Source organism: Takifugu flavidus, chromosome 2 (assembly GCF_003711565.1).
Source record: "Takifugu flavidus isolate HTHZ2018 chromosome 2, ASM371156v2, whole genome shotgun sequence".
NCBI classification, from domain to species: Eukaryota; Metazoa; Chordata; class Actinopteri; order Tetraodontiformes; family Tetraodontidae; genus Takifugu; species Takifugu flavidus.
In genome coordinates this window covers 8,339,081-8,363,094 of record NC_079521.1, presented here as the reverse complement: position 1 = coordinate 8,363,094, position 24,014 = coordinate 8,339,081, and the positions used below count along the sequence as shown (strand labels likewise).

Sequence of the window (24,014 nt, the reverse complement as noted above, 5' to 3'; positions counted from 1 at the left end):
ACTGCCGAGCGCTGGGACGGCACTTTTTGGTCAGGAACAGCTCGGGATGCGACACAGAGGAAAAGGCCTTATCCTGTCGAAACCTTAAATATTTATTTGATACAATAGATAGTAACGGTTACCATAACTCAAGTCTGACATGATTGAAAACCACAGTAGGTCGTTAATATTTCACGCGTGGGTGTAAGTAAAAGATGGAACCTGAGCAGTTTTAGCATATTCTGACGTTATTCAACAGCGACCTGCTGGTGATTAATCATGCGATTTACTTTCTCCCCCCATTTTTCCGGCATGACAGTGTTGTTCGCTAAACATATTGTTTCCACCAAAGGCGCCACGTTAAATGAATTCTTATTAGCTGTCTAAAAATAGCCTGCTGCTCTCAGGTCCGGGCTGCCTGTAGGGAGCGTCGCGATCCACCCGCACCACCAGACGATGACGGGATCCCATCATAAAGGGCGATCCATCCCAAAGCTCCTGTGGAACATCAACAGTAAGCCTGGAGCTCGTGGCGTGACTCACATTGTGTGGCGTCCCTTCACGCAGCAAGACTCTGGAAACAACATGTTATGGCTGCCATTGGTAACGATAAAGCTAACGATTTCTATGCTTCGTTCAGTCCGCCTGCTTTTGATCTCTCTTGTTTGTCATCCCTTCTTTTTCATTTTCATCTGTAGCCTAGCAGCCGATCGCAGGCCGGTCGCTAAAGGGGACGTAAGCGCACGCCGTTACCACGCTTAGTTTATTTGTGAGTCCGTATTACGTTTAAGAACAATCACGTCGCTGAGGTTCCCCGGAAGACGACCTTGAGGAATTGTGTTTGCATATTTGCATTTCACACCAACGCAGTGTCAGCCACCCTGCCACATCATGTTTACTGCGATCGCTCTTAATGGATTAATGAAGAAATAGTTCTTTGTTGCTCCAGATTCCCCGACAAATCCAGGCAAGCGTGAATATAGAGGTCACAAGCAGCGAGCTGTGTGTTTTAGTGAGAAAAAGTGTGGAAGGACGCCCCTGCTGCTCTGACTCAAAGGCTCAAGGGTCAAATATGAATGCGATCAACATGCACACGGTGCCCAGCATAGATAGATTTGAGCTCAAAGGGAGCACTTGCTTTGTGTCGGAGTGTAATCCATCTTCCAGTCCTCCCCTCTGTCACTGAAGGCAGGTTTCAGTGGATGTGCTGCCAGGAGCTGTATTCCAGTCTACTGGGAAAGAAAGACGGAATTCAGGATAACCAGGCGCACAAGGGACCTACACGAGGACCGGCTCTAACACGTGCACCAATTACAGTGGGAAGAGTGTGCATCCTCTTCCAAACACAGCTGAGCGTGCCACACACACCCCTGAGAAAACATCTGCCTTCAAACACAGATCCCACATGTAAAAGCAATAAGAACACGCCTTCCCATCCACGGGGACGTCTCGGTGGTTTGATCCCGGGCCCCCGCCATCCCCACCTCGAGGAAGCTCCCGAAGCCCAAATCTCGACCAAAGTTGCATCATGATAAATGTGAGAATGAATGATTAATTATCTGCGAGTGGCACGTTGCGGTCTCTGCTGCAGCGTCGCGACCCTGCAGATCTAGAAAGTAAAGCACTTAAGAGCCTGAGTGGTTCTGTGGACGGTTGTTGGACCATGTAGGAGTCCATCTGCCCTCCATCCACCTTTTGAGAACTATTGCTTGTTTCCTAACCAGGGCCATGAAATATTCCAGCACAGAAGCCACAACAGAGTGGCTGATGTAGTCAGGGTCAGGGGAGCACTTGGGGAAGTGGCCCACAAACGGGAGGAGAAGTTCCAGCAGATCCCAGAACTAGGAACACTCAAAGAACCCAGGAACCAGAGACTCTCCAAAGCCACAAACAAATCTTTTCTTCATTTTTCATGCAAAAAACCCCCCAAAAAACCTATGTTGGGTTTGGACAAGGGGGAAGGGACACTTTCATTGTTGGTGTTTATCTTTTCGTTTTAATATTTTATGATCACTGAATCAGAGAAATTTCCATTTAAAAAGTAAATATGCAGCTGCTGTGCGGCGCTGCAGGATTTATATTTACTAGTTTCTGATGAGCGGAGGTTAAATTAAGTGTAATAATTAGAGCTGGTGCTGGGTTTGATGATCTAATACTGGACTTTAGATTAAGTTTGATGAGTTTTGAGCCAACCACCACCTATAGGTGATGTTTGGGGCGATCATTTCTCAAACGGAATCATGCATAATTTAGATTTCAGCCGTTTGATTTAGTGGGAGGTTCCACCCTTAACCTGGTTGTTTTTCTCAATAACGACATTGATTTGTTTTTGGTGTTTGTTTTTAAATGTATGGTAAAATGTTCTGCTTCGATCGAGAACACACATCATAGACGACACACTCGGCCATACACTGATATGTTATGTATGTTCTTCTGTGGTCATACGTGAAGGACCTGACTGAGGTCTCAAACTGGTTCCTGAGGCCACAATAATGCTAATGAGGTTGTTTTATCGAACTTGAAGCTGAAATATTCCTTCCAGGCAGCATTATTGTTTAGATTGAGACTCCCTGTTAATCATTCAGAGCTTCAGAACATCATCACCAGGGGCAACCATTCATCTCAGAGGTCAATGGGTCAAAACAAAGATGTCTGGAGTTGTCACACCAGCAATGCTAAAAGCAGCAACAAGGCAAGACAAACATCTTCAAACATCTCTAATCATATCTCAAAGGGTGTTTGATGTGGCAGAGAGGGTGGATGGAAACATTTTTGGAGCAGAAATGAAGCTTGGAATAAGGCGGGGACGTTTTTCAGATCTCTCCGGTCAGCTTCAAAACCAGAACACGACAACGAAAACATTCACCTCTCAAAAGTTGTCGCTTAAAACAACGTTAAAACAGCCACATTTAAGGTCAGTAATTCACTGTGACTCAACAGCGTCATTGGTTTTACTGGCTGCTCCATATTTAAAGGATTCCTACAGTTATTATATGACTCTCTTTCCCATATTTCCCTGTCCTGTCACAAAGCATCATTCTCAAATGCTCAGATTGTCTGTTTGGGTTTTCTAGCCTGTGGCTGCGCATATGTAGTCGCAGCACTCGTGGGCGCGCTTTACCGCTTCCATATTAGCATACTCTTTCGAGTGTTTTCTTTTTAGCTAGTTAAAAAGCTTTGCCTTGATGCCACTCAACATGCAAATGTTATCGTTGCAAATTCTATTTGTTGGAGCTGCGTTGTATTAGCCGAGAAGAATCAGATCTGTATTCTAATGTAGCCTAGCAATAATTCCTCCACGTTTTCAACAACACTGCTACGTTTGCAAATAAGGAATATGAGAGCGCCTCGCACAGCCACACGGGAGGGGAAGGAATCAAGACGTTACTATTAGTTTGCTGAGTTATTGATGCAGATTTGACTCGGAAAGCAACAGACGGTTGGTGTGAGTCATGGAAATCCGAGCTGGAAATGCACTTTACGTCTACCAGCAGATTGTAAAGATATTTTAACTCTTCGCGAAACAAACATGCAACATTATCTGCACCCTCTCATTTGTGGGCGTAATCAAATCAACCCGGCCTCAATTAAATTTGCTCTGCAGAAAGTGCTGGAAGAATTATAACATGACCTATTGTGCTTTGCTGAGTAACTATCCCATTCAGTTTATCACTCTCCAATTATGTTAGGATCAATGCCCACTAAGCCCATCAAATATCTCACAGGCTTTTCTTTCCCCTGCAGAAAAAAATCAAAGCACTATTCTGCAGGTATTTACACCACAATCAAACCACAGTATATGTTGTGCAAATGTGATTAATATTATAGAGGCCTGTCACTATAAACACCTCGGGCAGCCTTGAGTCCTTTTCTTACAGCACAATCATGCAAATGAAAACGCATCCATACATAAATGCATTTACATATGTGTAATTAGCATATATCACTGTATTGTTATTGTTCTTAGCCCTTTAATATCCAACAAAGGCCCTGGCAGAAAAGGAAAAAAGGCCCTGTTATAGCAGGCTACACCACGCTCAGAAGTTCTAACACGTTTCTGAAGGTGCTTCTGTTTTGCTGTAGATGAGCTCACTGTGATGACCACAGGTCAAATCCTGAAGGTCATTTTAGCCACACTGGTATCCATCACAGAGCACCACCACCGCCACCACCTGTCCGTTATTGATCTCCTGCGAAGCCCTTAAGTAGAAGTCGGCCATTTTTTTTAAATAATTCAGATAAATTTCCTGGGGATCTGCTACAAGAAGCAGGCTGAGCTGAACTTGGTGATGCCGCTGAACCAGGAATTGAGTTTCTGAATGTCAACCGAGCTGAAAAGCGCCGTTGTCTTACAGGCGTTACTAGGAACCCAACAGTGGCATCTTATACGATATGCATTCATCAACATGTAAAAGGAACTCTAAAAAAAGGAGTGTTGCATTCTCCAGTAGGGTATTAAGGACGCAGCATATATTTATATTTGCCGCGTCCCATAATTTCTGCTTTTGAGACCCACACAGCAATAATGTTTCCTCAGAGGAGAGCCGGAGATGTGGCAGCACGGAGGCTGACAGCGGTGCAATAGGATCACTAACTGCTGCAATGTTTGTGTCACTTTAACAGCACTCGTTCATTTTCTGCCGAGGAACACAAAGCAACAGCTTGTTTATGCTAAAAAAGAACGAAAAAAAGGATCATCTTAAAGAATGGCGACGGCGTGCTGCATCAACCTGTAATGATGGGGAAGAGGCGCGTGGGCAAACGGAGGATGATCGGAATGAGGAAGCGGAGTTTGCTTCTCAAACAATGGGAACTCTTCAACAAATTGGAACCCCTCAAAAATGAGTATTTTCTGTGAGGAACCCACTGCGGAAACTGACTCCCAGCTGTATTACTGTGGGTTTGGGACGCTCCGTCTTGATGAAGCCGTTGAGCAGAAGCTGTTAGCATCCATAAAGCTCTGAAACTAAATAAGGGAAGGTGGGAAAGACCCGTGTGGAAGAATTTAGGTGTGATAAGACACAAACTAAACTCAAAATTCGCTTGGAATCACAGCCTACATCTGTTATTTTGGGTAGTCAGTGAGTGAAAACTCAGTGCGGCTCCTGTTTTGTTGGCAAGTTCATAAATCTGAGAGGAAAAAAAATCATTCAGTATGACAAAGAGCCACAATGCACCGGCCATAAGGCAGTGAGTCCCTAATTACTGCCTTGTGGGGCCTTGCTTATCATCAGCAGCAATTTTTGTGTGGCAAATATTCCCACAACAGCCTTTGATGTAATTACTTTCCAAACAGCTCCCCTCTAGCCAATATCCTGTTCTAAATTCATGGCTTAGCTTGTTTGCAACGTCACTGGAACACACGCACTTTCTATTTGTTTCCCGATCGAGCGCAGAGATGATGTGGCTCCACTAATACAGGAAGCCAGCGCAACTAGACTTTCATGCAAGGGTCATATTACACGGGAGTCAAAGGTCGGGGGAAATCGAGCTTCATTAATATATAGCGATGCAGGGAGGAAACAGTGTGAGTGTGCTGCTGCGGCTCCTGTTGGATTGAGCTGCTGTGCACTTCATAAGAAGTGGCCTCAGATCTGCTGGTTTTCTCCCACTTTACTGTGAATCACTTGAAATACGTGATTGCGTGATTGAAGGGGGGAGGGGGGTTGGCTCGCATTTAGGATATGGAGACATATATTTTCATTGTCGCCAGCGTTTCTGTTGGAAGTGCTCACCGCTACATCATGGTGCTAACGTGTGGTCAGTGGGGCCCTGAAGCACATGCACAGAAGCTTCAATCATAACTGAAAAAATGAACTCAATCAGAGCGCGCAGTTCTCGCTTTGAAGGGTGGCATAAAACATGCAAATAAGTATACCATGGAATGAGTGTGTACCAGCCTTTTTGCATTTATTAATGGTGCAAGACGTCTGGAAGTTGTCTGATCATCGGCATTAATGCAGAATCTTGTCAGGAGCTGTCATACACTGAGCTTGTTAATGATTTTACAGCAGGAAATGCAGATGTTTGCTTCAGCGGGTCCCCATGCAACCCCTGAAACCTGCCCGATCAATGGAACACGCGCGGCAGCGTGCGCCGACGCGAGCGACTCAGCGAATCCTGTTTTTATTTGCATCAGGTCGCACGTTCATCAACTGTGTTTCGGGCCAAACGTTCATTCCAGAGGAGCTCGTGCGGGTTCGCTGCGTAAAGGGACAAAGCCTGACAGTTTCAATTGACGACTTTATGTCTTGTCTTTTTTTTGAAAGTTATAAAAACAGACAAGCACAGCTCTTTAGGGCAGTTTTGTCCCATCAGAGGCTCTCCTGGACACTTGATTTCCCCGCGTCTTTAACACCATAATTGCACTTGGTAGTGACAGCTGACGAGTGAGAGGATGTCTCTGTGTACAGATGTTATCATCGTGTGATAGTAAAGGGTCGTCTTTGTTGATTTGTGGACAGAAATGCACCAAAACCACTGGACTCGGAGCCCCCTCATCACACCCAATGGCTATTTCTGCAAATTTCCAGGTACGTTCAATCAGGCTGCTGACCTTGAGCGCGCGGTTCAATTTTAATTTCCAGCTTCGACGCAGCCAAAACGATCATTCTGCATAACCGGGCTTAATTTTGCCCAAATAGAAAGTGCAATAGCCAGAACCTGGTTGGTCCTGGAGAAGATTGTCCTGTCATGCTGCATATTTGCAGCCACACACCATGAAATAAAGACCACAGTCTAGAACCACGGCACAAGGTTCACAAATGAATGCGACCTTTAAGATAAATATTCGTCAATTTGTCCGCACACAAACACTCGACACGTTCTCCTCTGGAGCACCCTCGCGTGTTTGGGGTGGTGTTGAAACGGAGGATGTATTTCTGCTCGCGCAACTTGACAAATTGCACTTCAAGGTTTCTATTTATATCTTTCTCATCTTGCAGGGAGAATAGAATCTTCCCAATTCCCTCGCTGCTTGCCAGAGGCTTAGCGTGACATATTGCTAATCTGGTTATTATGCAATTTATCAGTCGTCTTTTTACAGCCAAGCATGGATATTATGCAAACTTGTTATGAGCCTAACTGCAATAACACTGCAAGGAGCTAATGAGCAGCCAGGGCTGCTGTGGCAATACGTCTCCAGTCACTTCGGGCTTTTCTTGCTTCAACAACTTGTTAGTCCAAGTCACTCCATTAAACTATACAAATAGGTTTTTTGGGGGTTTTTTTGTTTCGTTTTTGCTAATGATGTACGGAAACACTCTGGCTGCAACCAGTGGTTTGTGACCAAAGGAGGAGGAAGACACCAGAGTGCACTTCCTGACTCGGAGAAAGTAAACGCGGCGGAGGCTAAAAATAAAATGATCCGAAGATCACACATCTCGGCGAGGCTTTATTATTGCCTCCGGCGTCACTCAATATGGGAGATATGGCCACAGTCATGAGAGGAAGCTGTTTTTGCAACGTGAGCACAGGCTGATACGCTTGACGGATTGAGAGTGGCCCCAAGCAAACATCATCTCCAGCCGCCAAAAGGCCTCCTTTTCTGAGGTGGCTGCCTTTTTTTTTCTTCTAATTTCTCCACCATCAGCTCATTAAGGGCGCTCTGTCATTAAAGACGCGTAAATCAGCCCTTAATGTGACGCGGGAATCTCTGTTGAGACTCATGGGCAGGACGAACGTGGCCCTCCGGTTTAATGGGTCCCGAGCTGAAGGGGACATACGTCTTAATAATGTTGGCCAAGTACAGTGTATTGATCACCGCTCCCTGTGGCGTCTATGTGGGTTAAAGCAACCAGCACGGAAATTGGACTGGGAGTGTGGAGAGCGAGCGCACGCCGTGCTGAAGCGTTCAAAAGAACTTGAGCGATGGGTTTGCAGAAAACCAGTCGACTCCGGCTCCCGTCGCCATCTATACAGTGTCGACTCGTTGGGAGTGCAAACGTGTCGAGACCGGCGTCCCACTGAGCTTTTCCTGATGATTTGTTGGTTTGTTTGTTTGTTTTTCAATTCAATGGGTAAAAAAAGGAAAAGAAAAACGACTTTGGATCATTTGCAGGAGACAACTGTCCATGATTTGTGACTCTGGAAGAGGACATCGGCGCTAGCTCGTAGCCAAGTGCTAAATAAAGGGTGCATTTCCTAAATGTGAAGTCCATCTCGGTTCTACCCCCCCAGCGCCGCTCTGTGATGAGAATGCTAAATGCTGGCAGAGGCAGAGCTTGGAAATTAGACGTTGGGAGGCAGAGCCCTCTAATTACACCACAATGTCAGCGAAAAGTTTGACAGTCAGGCTTTTGGCATTTTGCATTCCCATCATTATTTTAATGAAACATAAAATATTTATCATAAACGAGTGCTGAGGGAACAGTTCGCCTGGTGTCATTAGGGTTTTTATTTTTTTTTTGCTTAATTATTGCGGCCCATCGGTCCAGCACCTCCCGCAGCGTGCCGCTACCCTCCGTCCATTATCCGCGGTGTAATTATCAGCAAGTCGCTCCTAGCCCCCCCACCCCATCACAGCATTAGCACTCATAATCACCTCAAGATGTTGATTTGGCGGAGGCGCTAAGTGGCGCGCTGCTATTGGCCGGCCCGGCGCTGGAATCAGGAAGCGTTTACGGAGGCACTCTGGAGTGTTTTCTACAATTAAATGTTGCCGCGGCGGCCGGCTCTCCCGCTGTTTCCAGATCACTCACTCATTTTCTTAAGTACAGTGACGTGTCCTCAGTAGAATATGTATTGATTCCGATTTTCCACTCAGTTCTATTCCACTCAGAAAAACTCCCTTGAACAGGGAGAAACCTTGAGCAGGACCAGGCTCACGTGGGGCCCTCCTGCTGATGCCCGGCGGTCGCCCTAATTAAAAACAATATCTTCATGTATGTTAAGATAAGATATAAATATGTTGAATTTATTTTAAATTCTATCCTCCCCTGCTCCTCATTTTAAATATAAATAAAAATATAGCTAATTATCAATATCAAACTATATAAAACGCCTACATCGTGATATTGCTGCCTTCCATTAGTTATACTGAAGATGCAGAACCTGGGTGGGTCAGCGGGGTCAAAGGTCAGCTATGGCGCCAGCGTTACCTGGCGACAGCCTCCTTCACGCCACACATGCATCTCATGTATGTGGAATAGAAATGACACAAATTGACTGGAGATTTAGTTCCTGCAAAGTTTGCGGAAAGTTTTGATGCGATGTGAGACGAGCGGAGGCTCCGACATTGTTCTGCTCCTCCTGTTTTTAGACACACTACAGAAAACCATCAGGCACAAACAAAGGCCACCCACAGCGCCCTAAAATCACCCTCATATCAAAATATCAATCTTCAGTGATGCTCTGCCTCCACCGAAGCACACACACACACACACCACATACACACACACGGCTCCACTGGTGCTGCTGTAAACACAGTGAAGGCTAGAAGTTTCTTTTTAATGTCAGAAGGCTCATTAAAAATCTTCTTTGACTTTTCCTCTATTTAGCTGTAAGCAAAAACATTTCTCTGGAAGTTGAAATAAATAATGAATTGATCCGGCCTGATGTATCGGCAGGAAAATTAAGATTCATGAGCGCGTTGCCACATAAGAGGACTGGAGGCTGTCGCGTGGCTGAGGAACCTTTTCTTTCAGATCCTCCCGTGTGTCGCAAACGTCTCCTGCTGCGATGCCACTGCGAGCGTGTGGGCGCCGCGTTTCCGCCCAACACTCCGCTGCTCTGTGCATTACCAGCCACCAACGACTTGTTTTGCTAATGAATCCGTGTGAGGCCCACCCCACCCCCCCTCAGCTCGGATCTGGGTCGAGCGAACATTCTCCATCCCCTCACTGGGATGGCGCTCGTCACGCAGCCTGACATTTGTCCGGGCTTCATCTGCAGATGCCGCGTGTTGGCGTTGCTTTTTGGGACGCCTGAAAGTGACGCGTTTTCCTCGGCTGACGTGAAAAATAGAACGCTGTAAATATGTGTGTCAGTTATGGGGGGATTGCATTTTACGACCGGGGGAGGGATGATGTCACCGGGTTTCTGCCGCGCGATCGATAAAATCAGCGTCATAATTTTGGGAGACGGGGGCCCGGGGCCACACCTGCTGCGTCCCATCCTGAAGAAGGTTCAGGACTGATGCGAGCATAAAGGCTGCGATTTTGTGTGATTTAAAGTAGAAAAGAGCAATTAGGCAGGCAGAGATGGAGGCATTTGAATAATTGACAGTTAAATAACAGGTTTTGTTTCTTCGGATATTTTTACAAAGCAGAAATTTCATTTCAAGATAAATGATTAGAAAAAATATAGATCAGCTTTTGGGATATGTGAATGCTTATAACAGGGTGGTTCTGGGCAGTCAGCAAAGCAGCAAACGATGGTTTAACTTGATACGAGATTTAGAGACAAATGAATATTTTTCAAGGGTAAATTTTTAGGGCTGCAGGGTTATTAAATTAGCAAAGACAGAATAAACAACGTTCAACAGCTTCTCAAGCCAAACTTAGCCAAGCTTGCGTTAGCTTTGCTGGTTTAGCTCAAAAACAAGTAAATAAAAAGTCTCCCAGGATGTCAAAGTTTGTAAATTATAAAGAAATACAATCATTAAAATGGAGAAAGGGGTTTTGTTGATCATTGGTTCCATGATATTGTTGAAACTTTGTAGAAACATCAAGTGATTTAATACACCCCAAAGATATTTTTAAATCTTGAATCGAACTATAATAAATTCATTCTATTGTTTCCACAAACCAAACAGTTTGGACTGTGCTGCTTTGCATGATAATGGCTCACACAATCCATGCTATCGGCCTTCTCAACCTAATCAACTCCCAATCAGAGGAACTCCTCAATAGTTCAGCTCAGTCCGCAGCAGCATTTACAAACAGGAGTGACGAGGCGCTCCTGGGCGCTTCTGGCTGCAGGCTCGGGCGTCGACGTGCAATATCAACTCGTGAAAAGAATACTGTCCTGAATATGAAATTTAATGATTTCACTTTTATCTTTTGCCAGATATTCATGGCGGAGGGGCTGCGGGAGAGGAAGGGGGGGGGGGGGTGGTTCGGTGGGGGAGTCGTGGAGATGAATGTCAATGAACAGTTGGGTTTGTTCATCGTTCTTATCCGCTGTAATAATCCAAAGTTGATCTGGTTTGGGTTGCAGAGACACGCTCAAGTGTGCATAATTTGGGGGAGGGTGCCAGATGCCTCCCGAACCGCCCCACCGCCACCCCCAAGAGCCTCGTCTTATCCTGGACTTACTTTACTTGCAGCTTTCAACCTACTGAAGTAGCGAGGAGCTCAATATAGGCAATCGTCAACCGCTGATGTGTTTATTTATCTGCTTTTTAAACATTTCCTTGTTGCTGAACAGATTTACTCCATAAACGCGAAGGAGCCAAAATAAACCAGTGGAGAACGAGGCGAGGGGGAGCCACAGGGCCGCGCACCTCCTCCACACGTGCTCCAAAAAACTATTTATACCCCTGCTTAGCATATTAGTGCTTGCTCGTGCAATGTTGATGATTGATTAACATGTCAAATTAAATCACTGTCAACGTAACGTTAGCTGTGCTCATATTCTAAACAGCCAAATTACGGGTTTTAATGGAGTCAACCTGCTCGGCCCTCAAGGACGATGAGAGGCTCTTTGGACGACGACAAAGACGGGGTTTATTGAAAATAACAATATAATCAATTAAAGGGGCCGGCCGAGGCGGCATCAAGGTTGGGGAACTGACTCAGCAAAAAATAAATACATAAATAAATAAATCCTGACGTTAGCGGGGCTCTTTTCATTTACCTACGTTAAAATCATTATGGAAGGCGTGATATCAAGTAAAGAAGGCAGAAAAATAACGTAGAAAATCTTTAGCAGATGCCAAAACGAATCCTGCCGCTGGACACGGTTCCCAGATTGGGTGTAAATGTTGCTGCATCGACTTTCCCATTTGGTTATTGCACATCCATTTTCGTTTCCTTCCGCGATAAAAGGGTTTTGGGATGATAAGACTAAAAAACTGTACACAGGTTTGCAGCTTCGCACAACTACAATGAACGCTGTCTTCTCTTATTTTGCCGTAAATTGTGTTTTTATCCCCTTTGAGCGACCTTTTTCTGTACAGTGGAGCCTTTAGCCGCCGCTCCAGACATTTTGGAGAGGCTCAGTCCCGCGCTGATCGGCCCGATCCTGGGAACATCTGGATCCTTGAGAGAAGCCTAGAAATGACCTGTGAGTTATCTCCCCAATATCTTCTAATCAGACAGTTGCCGTCTCCTCCACTGTAAACAAAAGTAATTACAGTAGATGTGATGGATGGAGAGAATAAGACAGCTTCTGCGTGCTCAGGACCAGTCAGGGACTCTGTAGAGCAGAACACTTTAATTAGAGACGGCCTAGCCCAGCACAACTGAACGCGTTTGACACAGCAGCCGTTCCAGTTGCTAAAATAAGCTTCTGCTTATGCCGAGTCTTTTGTCTCCCCGCGTTGAGGCCAGAGCTTCTGGAAAAGTTGGAGAAGACTTCAGCGTGGCGTCGCTGATGAAAGGGAATGGCTTCCCAAAGAGGATGAGGGGGGAAATAAAATCAAATATGCATCAAAACTAAGACTGTTGAGGATTTTTGGAGGAGAAGCGGCGGCTTGTGTGGCATATCGGCTCTTCAGTGGGCCACGTATGTAAGCGTTAAACATGAAATATGTACGTGAGCGATACAAGAAGCAACCAAAGCAATCAGGTGTGAATTCATTGGTAGAGACAGAAGCACTGAAGATACAGCCTGCGTGTTATTTCTCAGATCTGACAAAAGCTACAGAGCTGATAGACCTCTGATGACCCCTGTTGATACCTGGTGACCCCGGATGACCCCTGATGACCGCTGCTAAAGGGTTCTTCAAGAGAAGAAACCCAGTCCAGTTGACATAGAAAACTACCTTCAATAAAGGGGTTAGCCTTTATTAAATTAAAGATAGATATTTAAAGCGGGAGAAGCCCTATCTTTTAAAAGAAATCTAAAATAAAAGAACCAAGATCTCCCTCCATATATTCTCATCCTACACAACTTTAACGGCAGCACGATGTGACACGATGTGCGTGGCAATTAATCTTTGATGCCATAACAAGAAAATGCTTTTATTTGATTAAAACCTAAACATGAATGAATAATGGCCGCACCGACTGAACAATAGAATTAGGTCAGATAAGAGGGGGCAATTAATGACTTTCCGGGCCCTCGTTTTGTGGTCTGACCCAGTTCTGCGCAGGTTTGCAGCTGGGAACATTGGTTCCTTATCGATTGTGTCCATGCAGCTTCTCTGCTGCAGCCACAGAGGGATCAGAAAGGCGGCGTGAAGGCCGTTAAGGTGCAGTCTCCCGCTCAACGGGCGTATACCGCCACTTCTCGGCGTCATAATGAGCATAAAAATGCTCAATTTGGATCCGAAAAATGAGTCATTGACTTTTTGTTTTTGCAGTGTGAACTGGCTGTTGCTGGTCCGGAGCAGGTTCTGTGAGGACTGTCCTGCTCCGGGGACGCCAGCGTCATGGGGTTGGGCCGTTGCCACGGGGATGGGCGAGGCTGATGTTGCCTTGCTGATGTGATAAAAGGCTGTGAGTAATATCAGAAGGGATGAGAGGACAGAAAGACGACCTCAAACGTCTATTTGCATCGATACGCAGGACGTGTGGCATCAACATCTGGTCAAAAGCTGCAGGTTTTCTCCTGTCCAACCGGATCTATGGGCCCTGTTGTGCGATCTCTCTGTACAAACTTCCTCAAAGTGCTGGAGAACACCTTCATCCTGTCCTCCTCTTTGTGCCCGGACAGGTGCGTCCTCCCAATTCCTCCTGACATCAACACCTCGAACGCGGCGAGGCTGCGAGCGGCTGCACGGCGGACTCACACATTGTTATTCAAGTTGCTTTCCAGGCTTCTTGTTTCCCGTCTTTACGTTCTGATTTTTCATTCCATTCAAGGATCTGACCTCAAAAGTTGCTCTCTTCTCCTTGAAGAGGCGCCAGTTTGGGATCTAACCCTTCAACGCAGACAGGGAGTCTCCTCAGATCTTCCACTATATGTTCCGTTCTGTTCTTTTCTGCTTGTCTTATCTGGCTCCTTGTTGCACAGCAGCAGGTTCCTCCTCTCCCGCTACCTTTTCCAGCTCCTCCAGGAGAACCCCAAGGTGTTCCAAGGCAGTTCCTCCAGCACGTCCTGAGTCTGCCTCAGAGCTAACAACCTTTTGTTCCATTAAGAACTCCTGACGGAACGCGGAGGTGTGATCAAAGCTCGATATTCGCTTGATTCCTTTATGATATTAAACTTTTATTCATGTGGATACAACTTTAACTGTAGGATACTTTTTGGTTTGAGCGAGTTCAGAGCTGCGGCTCCAGTTGGGTTTTGGGTTCTTGAAGAAAGAGACGAGATGTTTTGGCTTCTTTGTTAAACTTGAGCCACATTTACTCTAATTCTGCCGTCCGTGGCGTGCAGCGCTGCGTCCCGCCGTGCCTTTCCTGTCTTACATAAGCCACAGCGGTGATGAGATGTTCGAGAACTATCTTCTTTCCTTCACACTCGCTGTACTTTCTGCCTTTTTGACTGTGAAACATGTGCAACCTTGAGGAGACGGCAAACATAAGCATGTGTCCTATCTCTTTATCCCAGCGTGACTTAGCAACGTGTTTTCAAGGAAGGGAAAAACTTTCATTGGGCGGAATTCAGTTGCATAATATATTTCACCCCGGAGTGGCCGACTGCAGGCCGCGGCTCAAAGCAATTCCGTGCACCTTGATAAGTGGTGATAGAGTATGAAGCGATTCAATGAACGAACCAATTACACGGAGGTCTTGAATCCGGCTCCTCCAGCTACTTTTCTGTACTACCTTCGATTAATTGCATTCACTTGAAGTTCTCTGTATGAAGCCGCCACCGATTCTAGCCCGGAAAATACGGCAGAGCTCGGGGCGATGAGCCAGAGGGAAAGCAACTTCAGGCACCCGTCCCAAAGAGGATTTCAGTTCACACCACGAGGGGAAGAGAAACAGTGACTGGCTCCGCTTTAATTTTGAATAAGAGGAGAGAAATGACTCACGTGTTTGTGAAATGATAAAATGAGGGTCGGTCTCCATGCTCCCGTTAAGATGTGCGGTAAAAAATGGGGGGAAATGAAGGTTATTAAAAGGTACGCTATTCATTTAGTGTGTAATAAACTTTAACAGGCACATCTGGCCTCCGTTGGGGAGACAGTTATACTGGGAATTTCATTGGCTTTGGTGAAAAGTGGGCATAAAGGTGTCTGCGTGGACGTCTTTGTGTTGGAGTTTATAGCTTGAGTCAGGGGCTTTTCTGTTTTTAAAAATGGGAAAAGTTAAATAAAACAAAAGGAAATCTGTTTTTTCAGAACTTAGTTTCTCGGCAGCCGCACAAACCTGTCATGCTATGTTGGTCAAGCTCAGAAATGGTTGTCTGTTGATCTTAAATTACCCATCATTCCCGGAGAGATAGATAGAGAGAGAGAGAGAGAGAGAGAGAGAGAGAGAGAGAGAGAGAGAGAGAGAGAGACGGATCGTTTCTGATTTATCAGAAATAATATCGGACGCTATCGCGTTGTGCAACACCACTGAATGTCAGCTGGGGCGCGATTAAATGCTAATGCTAGCGCTTGTCTGAGTGCACCTAATTGGTGATGAAACATGCAGTAAGATTCTTGCTGACATCTGTTGCTGTTTATTAGAAGGCAAAAAGCATCAACATCCCCTGGGAAATGGAGCGTTCCTCACAGATAACCGAGGAGGGCTGTTTTGTTGTCTCTTACCCAGACTTTGCCCTGTTACCACCACCAGAACAAACGTATGAGTCTCCGAGTTCCTTCCCGACCGACCTCCCGCGAGCTCGCCCGCCCTCTCTAAGTTGCCAACAGCGCTGCCGGCAGCAACGGGGCTGCGTGAGCGAAGGGAAGCGCTCGCCTCACTCGCGGTGGCGGGGCCACGTCCTGGCCTCTGGAGTGAGGAGCAAGTGGAGTTCACAGGAAACCGCAGAGGCTGCCCTCAGAGAACCAAATCTGCATATTGGCACAGAACAGTGATCAATATTTATTATGCTGTGAGCTCTTTTCATACGGGTTTGCACCATTTTAGGCTGAAAAACCTCAAGTTCAGGTGGAGGAGGCAGTAACGACCGCTTCACCTCCTCATCGGGACGCTTTCCACACATTCACACGCCGAACACCCGGAACCAGGAGCAGTCTGGGTTAAATATCTGCCTCATACATTTTGACGTGTAGACGGCAGAGGCCAGGGACCACCGACCTCCTGATTCAATCAGCGGAGGGTCCGCTGGACCACCTGAGCCACGGCAACCTTGAAGGGCAACAATAATCCATCACCAGTAAAGTAAATGTGAATATCGTCCAATATAATTTCACACTGGATTATTTTCACATTGATAACAAGCGTAGCTTGTAACACACACCATTAGGACCATTAAACCCAGCACATTATATCTGGTCAACCTTCCCACAGCCAGCACCTTAAATAGGTCGACGTGAACGTCGTAAAAGGTGGCAAACATGGCCGAGCGGGCGGAAAAATGCAGGAGATGGTTGTAAGTGTTTACGTTGTCATTTCACAGATTTCGCTCTCCTTTAAACGTGAGCAGTCGGTTTCATTCGTCTTCCTTTTTTTTGTCATCACTGTGGGTAAATTTTCCTTCCCAGTGCCAATTTTTACCACTTTGGAACCTGTTCCCACTGGACCTCTGTCCAATATTCGTACAATGTGAGATTCAGAGGTCTCTGCAGATCTCTCACAGTCAGAAGAAAGACAGTCTTCAAGAGCAGCATTTTCGTTCCTAAATCCCATGACGTCGCTTTTTTTTCCCTTTTTTGGAGGGAAAATGAGCGATTCCCCTTTTTGGGCCCACGGCCACTAATCTGTAATTTCATTTCAGACGGGTGTCTGGGCCACGAGGACACACGGCAAGGTCAAGGGCTACTGTACAGAGAGATCTACACATTTGGGCAAAGCCGGAGGTTTTGATGGGTCTCATCCGGCTTGGGGAGAGGAGAGGAAGCGGTGCGCTGCTCCTGCGGGTCGGACTTGACTCAAGGTAGCGATTTCGCACACGACGGCAACGAACAATCCCAGTGAAAAATCCATTATTCAGGACGAGTAAAATGTTTGGGATGACTGAGCATCTGCAAACAGAGAGGGATTAGCCCCCAAAATAGGAGCGTGTCTAACCGGGAACAATTCAACGTGTCAGAGTTGATCTGCATTGAAATGAAATATTTGTATTACTTTGACCGTAATTCCTGTTTGACTCATTATGTAGAATAGTCTGTTCGGCAGACAAATCAGCTAATGGAAACGTGGAAAGGATGAATTGGAGCGGTGTGGCTAATCCCGCGGGCGCAGGAGCGGCGGCAGTAAACTCGACCTTGCTCTGCATGAAGGAGCACCGAGTGACCGAGGGAACGGGAGCAATAATTACCAATAACCAGGTGGTTTTTACCATGTCGCTTTAATGTGAGTAGGCACTGGGGTGGCTTTGGCATTCATAGGTGCATATTCAGACATATGGCACGGGAGCTCAAGTACCAACGTAAGCAGTAGAACAACCTGCGCCGCCGTAACCCTGCAAGACACGTGCGCTGACATCCCACACGAGCTGTTTTAAAAAAAATAAAAAAAAGCCGTCGAGATGGTCCGTGTTCATTAAAAACGATTTCTTAACACATATAAGGCTGTCAGGAACACCGGGGCGTATCCCAAGGACCATTTGCAGTTTGTCAGAGCTTGGCTAGCGTTCAGTTTCAATTCTTTCAAGTTGCTGAATATAGGAGAGCGGACACACTGACAGGTACAAGTTACTCCGGCGACACGCGGTAATTAGCAGGCGTAGGAGTAACGGGAGGGCTGGCTGAGCTCTCTCTCTCGCGCTCTCTGGCAGAGAGATGGCGATGGCAGCTGAGCTGGGGTCATCTCTTTAAGTGTCTCACTTCCAATTAGACAGGAGATCTGTGGCACATGTCCCGCTGCAGCTGACACAGGGTGATGTCAGCGACAGAGAAGGAGTCCTGTCATGTCCTGGAGCTTTCAAACACTTTCTTGGTGTGTGTGCGTGTGTGTACATATGCAACAAAAGTCACCGGGCTGCATTCAGTCAGTGCGGCGGGCCCTCCGCTGACAGAAGGAGGAAAAAAGGGGCAATAAAAAGTAATGGCACAAGATGCATTTATGTGTTTTTGATGGGAACTCGAGGGAAAGTCTCGGGAAAGAAGATGATGGACTCATCTTCTCAGTGAGGCTTTGACATTCTGTAGAGGGACGCTGGAAATAGTCTCCGGGTTGATGGATGGGTGGAGAGGGATTACCCGCCAGACTCATCTCCTACCCGCTGTCTGGCTCCGACTCCTGGAAACAGATACAAAGACACAGAGTGTGAAAAGACGGGGGCGACTCGCGGGCAGAGCGCGATGCAGAACCCCCGGTTCACATTTGGCCTAATATCCAGATTAACTTCAAAAGAATTCCACGATAATCCCTGGTTTATTAGGGGACACCTGCAACGAGTGCAGGCGCCATCGCACCTGCAGGACTCTGCGCTTCCCTCGGATGCTGCAACCTTGAGGTCTTTTTCCATCGCCCCTCCCTCCTCTCTCCACCATCGGCGCTAAAGCTTGAGCCCCCACGGACCACCCCACTGCTAGCACAGCTAAAGAAATTGTTCTCCCTGCATCATTAAACACTTTGAATTAACTTGGGTGGAATTTAATTATGTCACACATGAAGCTCCCCCACTCGGAGCTCTTAAAAGCAATATAGTAGCTTATGTGCTTGGAGGTTCACTTTTAGATACATTATTCAAGGCAGTCGGCTGTATCAGCCAGCAACTGGACTTTAAATGGATGCTGCGGATGTGCTAATCAGGACGGACCTTTTGAATTCTGATTTCTGGCATTAATACCCCGGGAGGGGCTAATAATCTCATGTGAGCGGAGAGGTTCTGCTCAACCCAGGCGCTCTTTTAAGATCTCCGCTGCACTGTTTTTTTTATTTTATTTTTTATAAACTTCTTATTTCTGATTCGGGAACTACTTTGACTGCTCATGTTTGAAGCACCTGCCGTGTCTTCCCAAATATTTCAACACAGGAAATACCAAAATAGCTCCGTAGTTCTACTCCGTAATTGCCGCTCGTTATTATCGCTTTACTCCATTTTGCACACGACGAGCCGGTGTGATGTCGATGAATCCTAAGCGAAACCCTAAGGGCTACGCTAACAGCTTCGACACGTCGAAGCGAAATAGCAAAACGAGGGGGGGGGGGAAAACCTGAAGCAGTGTTATTATAGTCTGCCTTTTGCAAACGCCGCGTAGATTTCAGAATTAAACCTTTTTTTATGCAAAGACTTCCCTTTGTCAAAGAATCCAATGGAGCCATGGGGGCGCAGACGTCCCCCCCTGCATCACCTTGGATGTGAGCTGATGGACAGATTCATTTACAGCAGGTCTCTCAGATTGCCCACTAATTTAGCAGCGCTATAGGAGAGTGTTCACGTGGAAGCGGCACAGTGGATCCAAGCTAATGAAGCGTTGGAAATCCACACTGTGCCCATTTCTTTCCTCATCTGCACTGAAACACGAGGGGCATATTTCATTCTCCCCGTCGGTCACTTCCTTCCATTCTTTCCTCGCCTTTTTTTTTCATTTCCGTACTCTTCTAGCAGGTCTGTTGCTTTCTGAGATGTGAAAACAAACAAACAAACACCAGATATGTACACTTTTGACGACCTTGGACCTGGATTATGACGGATGTGGAAGCTATGAATGTTTCTTAATGAACCAGAGGAATTATGAACAATGATGGAATAGTGTTACTCTATAGATTGAGAGTATTGTATTTATATTTTAGCAACTTGAGGGAACTACAAACTTCTTTAAGAAGATGCACGACACAAATGTCGTCCTGTCTCTGTCCCATGTCCACCGCAGAATCGTCTTAGTCATTCATATTTAAAGTAAAGAGCGGTGTGCAAAAACAGACTCAAATTTAATAATGCTTTTAAAAGTTGTAATTACTTTTATTAATAATTTTACAATATTGTTTCATTCCTGTCTTTTGTCCCTTCGTTTGAAGCAAAGCCTTCGGCCCAGGCGTTGGTGTTCCATTATTTAGAACCACCCGTTCTGAATCAAAGTCCACTCCAGTTTAGCCGTGTAACCTTCAGGCTGGTGATTCAAAACCACCAAGTCCACCTGCAGAAACACGCGGTCGAAAAATCCCAGGTAAATAAATTCCCGGGAATAAAGATTTCCTGGAAATGTTGGTGGAAAAGGGCCTTATTCTGAATCATCCTTCGGTATGTTTCCTTCCGATTTCACCTAATCCGTGAGAAAGTTATTTGGAGATCAGCGCGGCGGTGAGGGCCTCGGTGCAGGAGGAGGGAGAAGACTCCGCGCAGTCATCTGCCTCTCTAATGACTCACAAAGGTCGCAACATAGCGATGATGGCCCTGAGTGATGCGGTAATCCCGCCGCCCTTCGCCACAGCCCCCCCTCCACTCCATCCCAGTAACAATGAGACGGAGTGCAGCGTCTGACAGGTCATTCCGTTACCTCTCCGTGGTTCTTCCACAGCAGCAGCATGCAGCACCCTCCTGAAGTCTTTCACCTTTATCAGCTTTTCTTTTAACAGCTACGGTACCGCACCCTCGACCTCCAAATGCAGCCCGCAGCCCCCCTGGTGTTAATTATAAAACACCCCCCCCACCCCCGAGCACAGGTGAGACGTGGAAGTGCATTAATCACGATCCCTCACTTCACTCTGAAGGAGCATCTGAAGAGGCTCTGGTGGGGAACTGAGAAGCCTACGTGCTTCCAGAATTACCAGGAGGGAAGCAAGTGGGGGAGAGCAGCTCTCTCTGTTTTCGGTTTTCCAAGTTGTTATTTACCCAACTGTGTTCCCACCTCTATTAAAGAAAACCTGACCCCTGTGTTCTGGCGTCTAAACTGCTGGATTGTTTACAGTATTACGCCGGTCCTGATGATCATGGCACCTCTGAGAAATTCTGCAACTTAACACAGCCGGTCGGGGCGGAGGACCGTGCCGCCGCTGCAGTGGGGGGGTTTCAGCCGCAGTGACTCGGAGTGGCCGCTATCACCGAACAGCCTCATGGCGTCTTCTCTCTTCATGGCTTCATCCAGTTTCCTTGTGTTGTTGACTGTTTATGCACATCAGCAACGTGAGGTCAGTTTGGTGGCCTGTTAAGCCTTGAATGCATTTGTTAACCTGCTTCAGCTGCAGCAACACTGCCTCACGCAGGTTCTAGGTGTTCCAAAAGCAGCGTTTAACCATAAAGGCGGCGTTATTGATTATTGATAAGTATTTGCTGTCACATTTCTGACAGAGACCAAGATGACGTCACTGTTAGCCGGACAGCGTCAGCCCTATTTTACCTTCTAGACGCTACTGTTCCGTCAATGCAGAGGCAGAAAGACGAAGCCTCGATCCTTTCGGTCTGCCAAAATCTGCAGATGGAGCCGTGCAAATACAGTGTGAAGGTGAGTGCAGCCCTCGTGACTGCGCTGAGGGGAGCTGAGAGATGGCTGCAGGACCCGGGCTGACATGTTTATGTCCGTGAACTTGCACTTAACCTCATTTCAATGCCTACTTTAGCTCATCACGGGCGTGAGCAGAGGTCAGTGCTTCATAGTGACAGCACAATCACATTACACACATGCTTCACTCCATGTTTTCTCATATACAAAACCGTATTTACAAATGACACCTCGCTGATGCCACGAATAATGGCAGTCAGAGGCAATTGTATTGTACGCACATAAATCACGTAGGCCGAGTCGAGAATACATCCTTGTTACCCGCATGCCACAAGTCTAATTTCTCCAGCAGTGGATGGATTCCTCAGCACCATCATGCGTTCAAAGCTACACAGTCAACTCATCTCGCCATTCAGTAAACAGTATGTTTATCACGCCCTCGTGACAGCGGGGGACTGCTCGGCGTTTAGCTCGGTGCCATCTGTAAATTCTCCGCCACTGAACATTGTCTTTGATAGCTTGCCTTTGTCAACTGCGAGCTGGGACTCTTTTAAAACTGCCAGATCTTCTTCAGCCGACAAGACTAACAGTAATTAAGGCTTAAGAGCTATTATTTTGCTCTTCCCGTGGAAGAAAAATCGTAGATGTTCAGAGCAGACGAGTCAGATTAAATAAGAGAAACAGCAGCGGCCCTCTTTAATTTGGTGACCGCTGGCAAAGAGTGTTTTGTTTCTCCGGGCTGGATAGGTACGGAGCGGAATGGTAAGGGAGCGAAGGACAGGGAGAGGGCTGGGGTTAGCGATGATGCTAACGGTGTGTGACAAAGACTGTGACCTGGCGGCCAGGCCCAAAGCAAACTTCACCATCGCCACGGTGCTCTCATCTGGCCTCACGAACGGAGCCGCGTGGCTCCATTGCGTGACACCTGCTGCTGGGGCACAGGTGCGTTTGGTGGCATCTGCATGTTTACTGGCGTTACTGGTTATCGTTGATGTGGCACCACGGTGCCGGATTCAGATTATGACGGGGTTCCATCATTACAATATGTGTGATACCCACATTTTTTGGGTACCAGAGTCTTAGAAAATGTAGAGATTATTACGTTTCCCTCTTTGTTGTGAATCCGTTTCTGCTCGTCATCTATAAATTCCCACCCTATCGTCACGGAGAGGCCGTTGCCTGTGCTCGTGCGTGCGTTTTACTTAGTGTGCGTGTGGTTGTCAGCGTTGCCACGCCGCTCATCTTGCACTCGGCTTCTCATCTGCATTATGAGTTTATCTATGGTAGTTAATTGAGCCCAGAGGCAGTTGGTTTCAATGAAGGCTCCTGTGTTTTTCTGGCAAAACTAGGAGAGAAAGAGCTCTCTGGAGAAGGCGGCTCATTGTCGAGAGGCAAACGGAGCAGAACTCCTGCCGTGTTCATTAGCTGCCATTGATCAGCGATTCAGCTGCTCTGAAACTCCTACTCCTACACACATATCGCCACTTCCATGTCCTAAAATTAATACAAATGCAAGAAAGTGGAGCCAACGCAGCACTTTTCTCGTTAGAATATTTTTTCGTGCCGCTATTTTGATGCGAATGGATGTCTGCCAAGGTTTTCGGCGGTGTGCAGGGATTGCTATGCAGCACATTTGTCCATTCCAGTTTGCTGATATCAATACCAGCTGCTATTTTCTGTTATTGGCTTCCCTCAGAGGCTATCATCGCTGCAGCCCATTCCATCACAGGAGATGTAGTGTAGAATGAAGCTGCAAGGTATAAAATGGCAGATAAATTGCCGAGACAAAAGCATAAATAATGCAGTGATCGGAGATACTGGAACCGTGAGCTCCTCTTCGAAACAACTCCTGGGAGAGAGTCCAGCGTAAGTGCCCTGTCTGACATCATCACCGTCCCCCAGGTCTCACCTGCCACGTACACACGGCAACAATCTGAGCTATTCTACAGTCTCTGGCCTACTGAGCCTCCTGCTTTGGAGTCATTACTAAAACTACCCCATCACAATATTTTACATGACAATCAGTTCAGATTCCTTTTTATATTTCACCCAATTCGGACGCCCCACCGCCTCTCCCCCACAAACAACGATGCCTTTTTAAAAACCAGAACGATGAAATGATGAGTGGATATGTTGGGCGGGATCAAATTAATATTTCACAACTCTGCTGAACAAGCAGAGAAAAGGGCCATTACGTGACACTAATTGCACCTATGGGGACAATCTATGCTCAAAAAGTAACCGGCCCCCTCATTTTTATTTACGGACAGGTCACGTCGATGACCGAGCCGCACCGTCTCAGCTTTGCTTTGCTCCTGTCGTTAAGCATTTTTTTGGCCTCCCATTTGGACCATCTTCATCTAAGCCTGGGTCAAGAGCCTGAATGACCTTTCATTAACACACATATAAAATATGTTTTAAAAAATGTAGAATAGACACGAAGGTTGGAGGTGTTGGTGAGTTACAGCTGGGTGGTTTGAACCAG

General features: G+C 46.5%; 1 protein-coding gene across 2 annotated transcripts in view; it reads right to left on the bottom strand.

The window, feature by feature from the left end:
* Positions 1-17,471: 17,471 nt before the first annotated feature.
* The window catches only part of cd276 (CD276 molecule), a 48,206-nt gene continuing 41,663 nt past the window's right edge, over positions 17,472-24,014 (bottom strand). For both annotated transcript variants that reach the window (XM_057012717.1, XM_057012726.1), the window contains exon 8: positions 17,472-18,383. The gene's annotated coding sequence lies outside the window, so the exon portion shown is untranslated. The remainder of the gene's footprint in view (positions 18,384-24,014) is intronic.